Raw genomic sequence first — 12,473 nt, 5'->3', positions numbered from 1 at the left:
CTGACAAGGCATTTGGGCAGTTATTGAAGATCATAAAAAAGATGCTTCCGAAAGGCAACGAATTGCCCACCACTACGTATGAAGCAAAACAGGTTGTCTGCCCTTTGGGATTAGAAATCCAGAAGATACACGCATGTCCTAATGACTGCATCCTCTACCGTGGGGAGGAATACGAGAATTTGGATGCATGTCCAGTATGTAAGGCATCACGGTATAAGATTAGACGAGATGATCCTGGCGATGTTGAGGGTGAAGAACGTCATAGGAAGAAAATTCCTGCTAAGGTTATGTGGTATGCTCCTATAATACCACGATTAAAACGTCTGTTCATAAATAAGGACAATGCAAAGTTGTTGCGGTGGCATAAAGAAGACCGTAAGATAGACAATATGCTGAGACACCCTGCCGATGGATCCCAGTGGAGAGCGATAGACAGAGAATTCCCAGATTTTGCAGATGATGCTAGAAACTTGCGGTTCGCCTTAAGTACAGATGGTATGAATCCTTTTGATGAGCAGAGCTGTAGTCACAGCACTTGGCCAGTTACTCTATGTATCTACAACCTTCCTCCATGGCTATGCATGAAGCGGAAGTTTATTATGATGCCGGTGCTTACCCAAGGACCGAAGCAACCTGGCAATGACATATATGTCTACCTAAGGCCATTAGTTGAGGAACTTTAACTTTTATGGAGCAAACCAGGAGTTCACGTGTGGGATGAGTACAAACAAGAGCACTTTGACCTACGAGCATTGCTGTTTGTAACAATCAATGATTGGCCAGCTCTGAGTAATCTTTCAGGCCAGTCAAACAAGGGATATAATGCATGCACACATTGTTATGAAGACCTTGACTGTGTATTTTTGAAAAAATGTCGAAAGGTCATGTACCTTGGCCACCGTCGCTTTCTTCCTGTGAACCACCCAGTACGAAAGAAAGGCAAGCATTTTAAAGGCAAGGCAGACCACCGGACCAAACCTCTCAATCGAACCGGGGATGGTGTACTCGAAATGGTCAAGGATATAAATTGGTATTTGGAAAGGGACGAGGCAGCGAACCTATTCCCAAGGATGCTAAGGGACACGTACCCATGTGGAAGAAGAAATCCATATTTTGGGAGCTACCTTACTGGAATGTCCTAGAGGTCCGCAACGTGATCGACGTGATGCATCTGACAAAGAATCTTTGTGTGAACTTGCTCGAATTCATGGGTTTCTACGGAAAGTCTAAGGATTCACTTGAAGCATGACAAGACTTGCAGCGCATAAAAGAACGAGACAACCTGCATCTAGAAAAGACAGATGATGGACGTCATTACTTAAGCCCTGCTAGCTACACTCTGAGCAAAGAAGAGAAGGAAAGCATGTTTGAATGTCTTAGCAGCATCAAGGTCCCATCTGGATTCTCCTCCAATATCAAGGGAATAATTAATGTGCAAGAGAAGAAATTCCTAAACTTGAAGTCCCATGACTGTCACGTTCTAATGACGCAATTGCTGCCGGTGGGTTTAAGAGGAATTTTACCTCCACACGTACGTCTAGCCACCGTAAAGCTATGTGCATTCCTCAATGCAATTTCTCAGAAGGCAATCAATCCAGAGCAACTAGCTACTCTACAGAATGATGTCGTTCAATGTCTCGTCAGCTTTGAGTTGGTGTTCTATCCATCCTTCTTCGATATCATGACACACCTCCTAGTTCATCTGATCAAAGAGATTCGTATTCTCGGTCCTGTGTTCCTACAAAACATGTTCCCCTTCGAGAGATTTATGGATGTCCTAAAGAAATATGTCCATAGTCGTTCCCGGCCAGAAGGAAGCATTGCTAAGGGCTACGAAATAGAGGAGGTCATAGAGTTCTGTGTTGACTTTATTCTAGACCTTGACCCAATTAAGTATATATATATACACTAAAAAATAATACATGATGTTAGTGTATTATTCTTGTAATAGTTTTTAGTATATTAGTATAAGTGTAGTGTTGACCTGTTATAAATTATATTATGCTAGTATATATTTGTAATATATTAATATTATTCTTGTATTATTTTGTAGTATTATTTTTTTAGTATATTATTTGTAGTAGTATTTTTTAGTATATATTTGTAGTATATTATTCTTGTATTATTTTTGTATCATATTTTATTTTCTAGTGTTGTGTATATATTATTGTTTGTACTATTATTCTAGTATTATTGTTTTAGTATATTATTCTATTGTATTACTTGGCTTAAAAGATTCTAGTATTATTTTTGGAGCACGCTAGCACTATCATTTGTAGTAGTACTAGTAGTATATAAGTCTCTAATATATATTTTATTTTCTAGAGTTTTGTATATATTATTGTTTGTACTATTATTCTAGTATTATTCTTTTAGTATATTATTCTAGTGTATTACTAGGCTTAAAAGATTCTAGTATTATGTCACCTCGATGCTCTCGACAAATCTCTTGTTAGCTGCTTTTGTCTGCAAGTATTTTTTTCTTTTTATTATACTTCTAACTTCTTTAATTACATGTATATAATCCTTACACAATTAGGATTTGTATGTATATATGCAGGCACCAAATGAGAGAGCTCAGAATGAGAAATGACAATAGTATTGGGTTCGTTGACCCTTATATTGTTTTCAAGGCTCCGCAGGCAGTGTGGACAACAGCTCATGAGACAGAAGTCACCACCAATCTTATGAGGTTCTTTGTGAACCAAAAAGAAAAATAAAAAATACTCTTCCCTTCAACTTCGAGTGAGTTATATAGTTATTAAGTGCATGCATATTTTATTTTAATAATTATTACTCGAGACAAGTTTTATATAGTTATATATAGGCCTGACTATATATATGTGTGTAAACAGTTTTCACTGGATACTCATAGTCATTGAAATTCCCAAGAACCGGTTGATAATCTTTGACTCAATGAGAAAACCACAAGAAAATTATCAACAAATGGTAAACATTATTCAAAGGTACGTAATGTCGATCTATCATAATATGACTCTGTAATTATTAGTTCACGATCCACAATGGCTGTGTGTAGGGTTTGGGAAAGATTCATTAACCGTGAACATCTCAGTGGATGTAAAGCGTCGCTTAACATAATACATCCACAAGTAAGTTCTACTAGCTAGCAAACTTTCGCTAACTTTTAGCCTTCTTATTATCGTGGTCGTGAATATTTTATATATATATATATATCGTACAGTGGTGTTTAAGACAAGAAGGGGGGAACAATCTATGTGCATATTACGTGTGCAAATTCATGATGGCACAAGTCAATCAAACACCCACAGAGAAGCTCAGAGTACGTTACATGTCTCTTTTCATTATCTCCTGAATTATAACTAATACCTTTTTATTTATTTCAAATTAAAGACGGAATGGTTGAGGGAAAAGGTCATACAAAAAGACCGAATCAAAGCTATCCAAGAGACGATAGCAGGATTTCTCCGCGAGCAAGTGATCAATCCAAACAGCGAGTTTCACTTCAACGGCAACGAAACTCTTATTCCAAACAACGATGATCATTTGTATCGTTTGTAGACATTGGGAGAAAAAACTCTATGTATATATGTGTTACGAATTTTGTACATATAAAACTATATATATATAAAGCTTTTTACATATCTATTTAATTTTTGATGTGGCCTATTCATTTTATTATAGGCAAAGCTTAATTATTAAGCTAAGCCTATAATTTTCATTTATATATGCTTAATATGCATGTAATATAAATATATTATTGTATCAGAAAAAACCTGTATTAAAAAACCTATTATTATTATATAAAACAATAAACAGAACCGAATAAGTGAAACAAAAAAAAACCCTTTAACACCGGTTGGTAATACCAACCAGTGTTAAAGGGTCCTGCAACGTGGCAGCCCTGGCAGGACCCTTTAACACCGGTTGGTATTACCAACCGGAGGGTGGGCCTTTACTCCCGGAAGGGCAGCACCGGCTCGGGAACCGGGGCAACAGGCCCTTCCCGACCGGTGCTAATGCCCCGTCCTGCACCAGTGCTTCTTCCCCGTCGCACCGTGCCATGCGGAAGCCATCGCCACCGCTCGATCAGAGCGCCCGCGTGCCTCCCGAGGATGGTCGCGGCCTATAAAGGCCCTGCACGGAGCCCCACGCCCCCTGCTAACCTTACTTGTTCACTAAGAAAGATGCTAAACCTCGGTTGATCCGTTGGATTCTTTTACTCTAAGAATTTGATTTAGAAATAAAAGATAAGAAATGAGTAGATAATTTAGTAGCCGATCACTTGTTAGGCACCAGTACAAGGAAACACATGAGTTACTCATTAATGACTATCTAAGGGATGACACACTCCTCGCGGTAACACACTCCAACCCATGGTACGCAGATATTGTAAATTATATGGTTGCAATATATGTTCCACCATGATGAGATAAGAGAAAGCTCAAATATAAAGCTCGATGCCACTTATGGGATGACTCATATCTCTATCGAGTTTGTTCTGATGGATTATTGCGGAGATGTGTCCCAATGGTTAAAGTGATGAAAATCATAGAGAGATGTCATGCATCACCCTATGGAGGACATTATGGAGCGTTCCGTACACATGCAAAGATCTGGCAAAGTGGATTCTTCTGGCCTATGACGTATCAAGTACAAAGGAATTTGTTAGAAGATGCGCTAGATGTCAGAAACATGGAAACATTAATGCTCGGGATGCAATGCCACTCCAAAACAACCTCCAAATAGACATGTTCGATGTTTGGGGAATCAACTACATGGGACCATTCCAAAGATCTGGAGATGCTGAATTCATCTTGGTGGCAGTTGACTATGTGTCCAAGTTGGTAGAAGCATTACCATGTCAAGCTGCCGACTCCAAGCACTTGATCTCTGCCTTGTCTCTATGAGCATGACACACTTTAGTCAACTCCCCGAGAATCCTACAAGTGAGGATCCTAGACCTATGAACATGCACACTGAGCGAATATGTTGCTAGCTCCCAGAACTTGTACTTGACTCCAATCTATTGGAAAAGCAATAAACATAGATGACACCATCTCAAGAGGTGCAACTATCATGGTCTCCACCTTTGGGACCAGATAAAGCATCTAAGAATGAACATGGTAAGAGAACCTGTTCGGAGGACATAAAATCACTGAATGCCACGCCAGGAGGTAACTTTGTATTTATTTGCATTTTTCTTTAAGCATATTTATTTTTCTTAACAGCATTAGTGGTTGCATCTTTATTGTTTATGCATTAGAAAACAAAATAAAAATATATTGCATTGCATTTAGAAAACTACTAAGCCCCATGTATTTAATACGTGATGCATCAGCTTACATACTTATCTACTGTGGTGGCACACAAATAAGTTTTAGCATATTTATTTTCCTGTCTGCATACTATAAATATGAAAAGTATATAAAAAATAATAATATTGATCCTGCTAAAAGATAAATAGGTATAAGAAAGTTCTAGACTCTCAAAGCTTAGAGGCTTATTAGTAACGTTTAATCAGTTCCACAAGCTTTGTTGTCTATTTGAGCTTCATAGGCTTCAAAGGATCAAAAAGAACTAACAGGCAGAAGGACTGACAGCAAGTACCTATGATACTCCAGGAGGATCAGTGCGTATTCACTGCCCGTCAGCAATCTCAACAGACTATGTCAACATCCAGCTTGGGAGAGAGCAACCCCGTACACCGAGCTAAGTATGCCTTATTCGCTTATCTATTTATTACTAGTGCGTTATGACAAGAAAAAAAGATGAATAATCTTAGAAACCCAATAAATATTTTATCTTTCACAATTAATCTTGCTAGGAGAGCTCTTGATGAATCTGTTAAGATGAACCTCTAGAATAAACTCTGATATGGAGATGATGAATAGTTGCTCTATCGTAATTCCTTGCAAGTACCTAGTTTTTCAACCTTGTACTCTCTTGAGTTTTAGGCACAACTGTTTGGAGTTAAGATTTGCTCTGAGCCTAAAACTTGTGGGTAGAAAATGCTTGATCTAAGTCTATGTAGTTGACGGATATGATATGGGAAGGTTTTGAGCTGCTATCAATCTTGCTCCTAGAGATGCAAGAATTCTAGAGAATTTTATTTTGAAAATCTTAAATTGCTATATGATGAGTTCCTTTATGATGAGAATTTAAAATTCCTACCACAGCCAAATACTCATGCTGATTAGATTAGGAAAACCTCCACTTATATTTCAACCTATAAGCATTGAGAGTAGTTAAGCTATGTAGACCCTATGGAACTAGTCATATAGTTAAAGTCAATGGTATGTGCTCTCCATCTATTGATCTTAGCTACTTCTGTCCTTAGAAGTATGCAACCACTTTCATCCACCATATTCACTATGTGCTACTTCTGTTCCTAGAAGTACCACCCACATATACGCACTACACTCTGTGTTGTTTGTATCCTAGAGACACGTACCTATGCTGCTCCTACCCTAGGAGTACGCATTCCAACATTCACCCACACACATTCCACATCCACTTAGAAAATGTTCTACTCCTACACTAGGAGAAGACACCCAAAAATATTCAATGTCTTATTCTACTTATCCAATAAAGCCCCAGTTATCCCAGTTGATACTCCCTACTGTTATCATTGAATTAAAAGGGATGGCTGATATCTAAGAGAGAGAGAGAGAGAAAAAGAGAAAAAGAAAGAAAGAGGACAAAAGTCCCAATGCAAAAGAAAAGAAAGACGACCAAATCCTTGTTCTCAGATTAGGAAGGTATGTTGTCCCCAAGGAGCAATTGTAGAATAAGATATTCACCTTCAGTTATCACCCCTCATTACCACTTTCATTCACTTCATTCACTACACTCACATGCACATATGACTTGATTGTATAATTAGTTTCTCTGGATCCATGGTTAACTATGCAATACATGCAAGTAGGTTTGAATTATCTTTCCCACCTATGAGCTCCACATAAGCTAATTAGAAGTAGGGTGAGAGAGAGAAGGCAACTACGTCTTAGTGATACAAATACCACATATTCTAAGAGCAGAGAGAAGGCATACTCACTTGCCTTAGAGATAATCCAAAAATAGCACATATGAGAGACTGGAAAGTGTCATACAAGGAAACTCTAAGTTTTATTTGAAAATCTTGCTAAACTCTAGAATAATAGTTGATCAAAGAGCAGGTAGCATAGTGCTCGACTTAACTCTTCTATCTTTCAACTGCCCAAGACCTAAGTGATAACTATAAGCCCCATGGTGAAAGGTAAAATGAGTGAGTCTTGAGTCAGAATAGTTCACTCTAATCCAGAGGGGAGTCCTTGTTTGAATACTTGTGTACTTGTGAGGCGTGAAAGCATTGTAGCAACTCCTGATCCAAGTTTACTAGTTAGGCTTCGCTAAGGGACTAGCAAAGGGTATGCTTGGGAGAACTTGTTGACGGTCCTTAATGTCTATTTTATACCATCAACTATTGCTCAATATAACATGATATCAACCATAAAGCATAGTGGTAGGGTTTGATTCTAACAAGTTCCACGAGTTTTGGTGTTCTGACTTGTTTTGTAGAAATATGAAATTTTCCATCAAATAAAAGTACGTCAAATGATTATTTGGAGTATGCCATTGTGACGGGCTCGTCGAGATGATCGAAACGGACATATCATTTGCTATATTTGGAGTCTGGAGTGAAAAGATATTAATTTTACAAATAAAGAAGAATTACCACTAATGGGCCCCACGCCCAAGCAAGGCCCATGACGTGAGAAGAGGCTCATATGGTATGATAGAGGCCCAAGAGAGGCGCCCCAAGCTGCTCCCTTGAGTGGGCTCACATGAGGGATGATTGGAAGACCTAAGTTGATGTATAATAGCCCAATAGAGTAAATGGTGGAAGAATTAGTCCCACATCGCCTGTCTAGAAGAGATGAGAGGCTTTTCTGGGCTATAAATAAAGAGGCAGACCCCCCTCTCTGAGGGCACCACATTATGGAGATGTAGAGGCATCCCTCAAATGGATGACCTCTCACCTCTAGAGAATTAGGGCTAGACTTTCCAATGTAGTAGATTAGTTCTAGTTGAGACTTAGGGAGAGCGACGCTACGCCCGAGTTCTGGAGTAGTCTTCGGATGAGTCGTCAGAGTTCTGGTATATCTTTGTATCTTTTATTGTAAGACTTATGTTTTAATATATTTCATCTTCTCTATTTACTTTTATGCATTACATTTGACTGGTTAGTATGGTTGTTATACTTTAGCATAGGATCTCCGCCCGCATCGGGTGCTCTAGTTATTATTTGTGATTAGAGTTGTAATTTGTAGTAGAGACATGGTGTCTAGACTATAGGTTACCTGAGATTGCGCCCAGTTCTATGGATAGTTGTGGTAGCCCCAGGTGGTGACAGCCCTCACGGCCGACGTATTCCACCACGTTTGGATTGGTGTTGTAGGACCGTAGTCACACCGTCCTAGCCCTCTTCTCGTCTGTCTGTGGCTAAGTGCTCTGATGTTCTGAAATGTTTTTGTGTGATTGCTTTACCTACCATGAATTAGTTATTATAGAACCCTAGTAATAGAGAAGTATTTAGGAACCTTAAACTCTCTCGTTGTCCTCTCACTTTAGCTATCTACTCTTTTATCATAGAATTCTCCGTTGTGTGTCATATATGCATAATTCCTATCATCTATTATTTACCCCTACTTTAGTCTAGTTGGTGTACTAGTTAGTAGATACATGATGGTGAACTATCAATATCTTTATTCATTGTTTCCCAGTGGTAAAATATAAATAACGATACATGGAATACTCCCAGTAAAATGCTACAATGGTTTTCTGTGTGCTTGCAGAATCCTTCATATTTTAATTGTGCGTAAGAAATACCAACACTCTTGCTCCATCCCAAATTGAGAAGCTATAGGATCCTGCAGTACCTACCATCGACTGTATGATCATCGACTGTATGATTGAGGGAAGCACCTTCTACAAGACGTTTTGCGACATCGGCTCAAGCATCAATATCATGTCTACAATAACATATAGACACTAATATCATGATAGTCCCTTGTGCCCAACATATTTGCAGCTGCAGCTGGCGGACCAATCGTTCCAATTTCTAGAAGGAATAGCCAAAGATATATTGGTCAAGATTAGGGATATAGAGGTCTCCGCTGATTTGATGGTTCTAGACACGAGTGGAGAGGATGATGTCCACCTCATCTTAGGAAGACCATTCCTTCACACCACAAGTGCCATCATCTACATGAAGCAAGGGGAGATCCACTTCCACTTCCCTGGAGAAAAGGTGTGATGTTACTTTAATAGCTACACCACTCTTGAGAAGCCCAAGAAGAACAAGAATAGGTGACATCGCTCTCAAATCATCAAGAAGGAAGAGGCTAATCAAGAAAGGAAAGAGGAATCACGAGAAGAGAAACCGAAGACTCAGAAAGTATGGAGAAAGAAAAAGACAACACCACTGAGCACTCCATCACAAGAAGAAGAATCGCTATCTCCCAGTTCGTTAGATATTCAAGGGGAGAAACTAGAGGACTCTATCTCCTTAGAGACCCCCTCAAGTGCCTGACCGAACTAGGTCCGATACGACAGACCTAAATCTCCGAACCTTTGCCAAAAGGTAACATCGGTAGTTATCCTCATATTTCATTTCTTGCATAGTTTTATTTCTGCAATTCGTTTAGCATGTTTAAATTTTTGCATTGCATTTAAAAAACTCTAACCCCCATGTGAATAGGTCTCGGTTATTTACTGTGGAGGCCTAAAAATAAAATAAAAATTCTTGCATTTGCATATATAAATAGAAAATCTTAAAATATCGAGATCTTGTTGAAAAGTTCTTAATTTTAAAAAAGACTCCAATGGATAAGGCATAATAGTTATACCACTAATGCTTAATCTGTTCCCCGAGTTTTGGTGTCTATTTGATCGAGACAGATTTCAACAAGAAGATTGAAAGGCATAGCTAGAAGTTCTTCATCTACTCTAGGAGGGAGACCTAGAGAGATTGAAGATGTCTACGTTGTCAAAGAAAGACGACAACATTCAGCTTGGGGAGGGCATCCCTCGTTTACCTAGCTAAGTATTTCTCCCATACATATTATTTATATATATGTATATATATATATTATATTCTATAAGAGTCTTTTTATATCCATTAGTCATTAATATCTATTAGTCATTAATATTAGATAATAAATAAAAAGAGAGTTTGTACAAGGTCTTACCTGCCCTAGAATTAAATGAGTTCTAGATAAATCTGTTTGCATGGAGATGATGAATAGTTGCTCTATCATAATTCCTTTCAAGTACCTACTTTTCAACATTAAATTCTCTCGAGTTTTAGAAAAACAATATTTTGATAAATATTTCCTCTAAACCTAAGACTTGTGGGTTGCAAAGTCTAGATCTAAGTCTAGGTGGTTGATGGGTATGATGTGAAAAAGTTTGGGCTGCTATTTATCTTGATCCTAGTGATACTAGAGTTCTAGAGATTTATCTTTTGAAAAATAAAAAGTGAGTTTCTTTGTATGGTTGGGAGTTTGATCCCTACCAAGAGCTGAAGTATATACTTTACACCTTTATAAATTTCTGCTCTGCATTGAATTAAGTCAAGCTATGTTGACCCCCATAAAGTCTGTCATGCTCTATGATCAAAATAGTGTGCAATTAATTAATTAAATGAATCAATGCTCCAATTAAGGTGACTGCTCTAAAAGGTGTTAGAAGCATGTGTCTATACAAAAGGGAAATGTGTCCTATCATAAATGGGAGAGTTAAAACAATGGGTGCTTCTACACACGCTGAGAGGTAACAATGGGTGTAAAGACACTCGCCTGAGAGGTAAAAAGGGGCACGTGCCCGATAGTAGAATTAGACATATACCACATATTTTCTAATATCCTTGCAGTGAGGTATACCTTTAGAAGAGCACTAATAAATATGCTTACACAATAAATGCACATCTTGATTAGAGTGTACGATTTTCTTTCTGGGTCTAATATTTGACTTGATAAATATATGCTTTGCAAATTATCTATGTTTTCCATATAAACTCCACATATCTATATCTTGAAAGAAGATACAATTACTTATTTTTAGTGAGGATCCACAAATACCAAAAATGAGAGACATGAAAGGGTCATACAAAGGAATCTCTATTTCTTTGTGAAAATTCTACAAAACTCCAGAATAAAGGTTGATCGAACGGCTTGAGACATAGTGCTTGACTTGATTGTTCTACTTTTCAACTACTAAAGACCCAAGAGAAGGATAAAAGCCCCACAGTTACAAGTAATATGGGTAAGTTAAAAAAATCTAATCCGGAGGAGAATTTTTGAACATTGGTGTACTTGTAAGGCATGAAAACATTGTAGCAACTCCTGATCTATCATGTTAATTTAATCCTCTATTTGCTAGGGACTAGCAAAGGTTAAGCTTAGGGGAGTTTGTTGACGCTCCTTAATGTCAACACTATACCATCAATTCATGCACCATACAACAAGAAAAGAGTTGTTAATGCATAGTTGTAGGGTTTTATCCTAACAAGTTCCACAAGTTGTGTTGCTCCTACTTGTTTTGCAGGTTATGCATATCTTTCCACATAAAAGTACATCAAATGATGAAATAGAGCACACCATTGCGAAGAACTTGTCGAGATGATCGAAACGGATATATCATTTGCCCTAATCGAAGTCCCAATGATGGAGTCCCCATTCGACATGATTGGAATCTTCTGGAATACTTCGGAACCAACACCACAACAGAGCTATAGGGACAAACCTAATAAATTCCGTAGCTCTGGTGTAATTCTAGATATTGACGGACTAAAGTAGAAGAATCCGAGGAGGAGTAAGGATCAAGGAGACAGAACGAGATCAAGTCAGAATCACGCAAAAGTCGACGAGAAGGATCTAGAAGACACAAGAAGCGACCAGAGCAAAGCAAGCCCCACATGTAGGTCGGTCCGGTCGGCCCCACATGTAGGTCGGTCTTCCTAGGCCCACCTGGCTATTCCCCCTCCTCTACGGGACGGCCTCTAATCCAATTCTGCAATGCATCTTGGCCCTTGTTCGAGTTGGTTTTGATCCGAGGGCTTTGGCGCACCCCACCAAACTATAAAATAAGGGGTAGCCCCCCCTTGAGGCGATCACCAACAAATCAATCAGTTCACCAGTCATCGACTTAGGGCACCCAAGAGCTTCACCAACTAGGGCATAGCTAGAGCATAGAATAGGAATTAGAGGAGTCAAGCAATGCTTGGATTCTAGATTTAGTCACGAGGATGCTAGGTACAAGCCTTGTACTTCTCTCTTGTATTCAACATAGTTTATCTATTTGTCTTCTAGTTCTACATTGTGTTCTTCTAGTTGTCTAATTCATCTTCTAGTTGTGTAATTCATCATCTAGATCATCATGTTAATTGTCTAGTTCATCGTGTTTTTGTTCTTGTTCTAGTAATCTATCTTGTTTTCATTCTAGTTCGTGTT

This window comes from Sorghum bicolor, chromosome 10 (assembly GCF_000003195.3).
Source record: "Sorghum bicolor cultivar BTx623 chromosome 10, Sorghum_bicolor_NCBIv3, whole genome shotgun sequence".
NCBI classification, from domain to species: Eukaryota; Viridiplantae; Streptophyta; class Magnoliopsida; order Poales; family Poaceae; genus Sorghum; species Sorghum bicolor.
The sequence above is the reverse complement of the archived record's forward strand: the minus strand, read 5'-3'. Positions refer to the sequence as shown.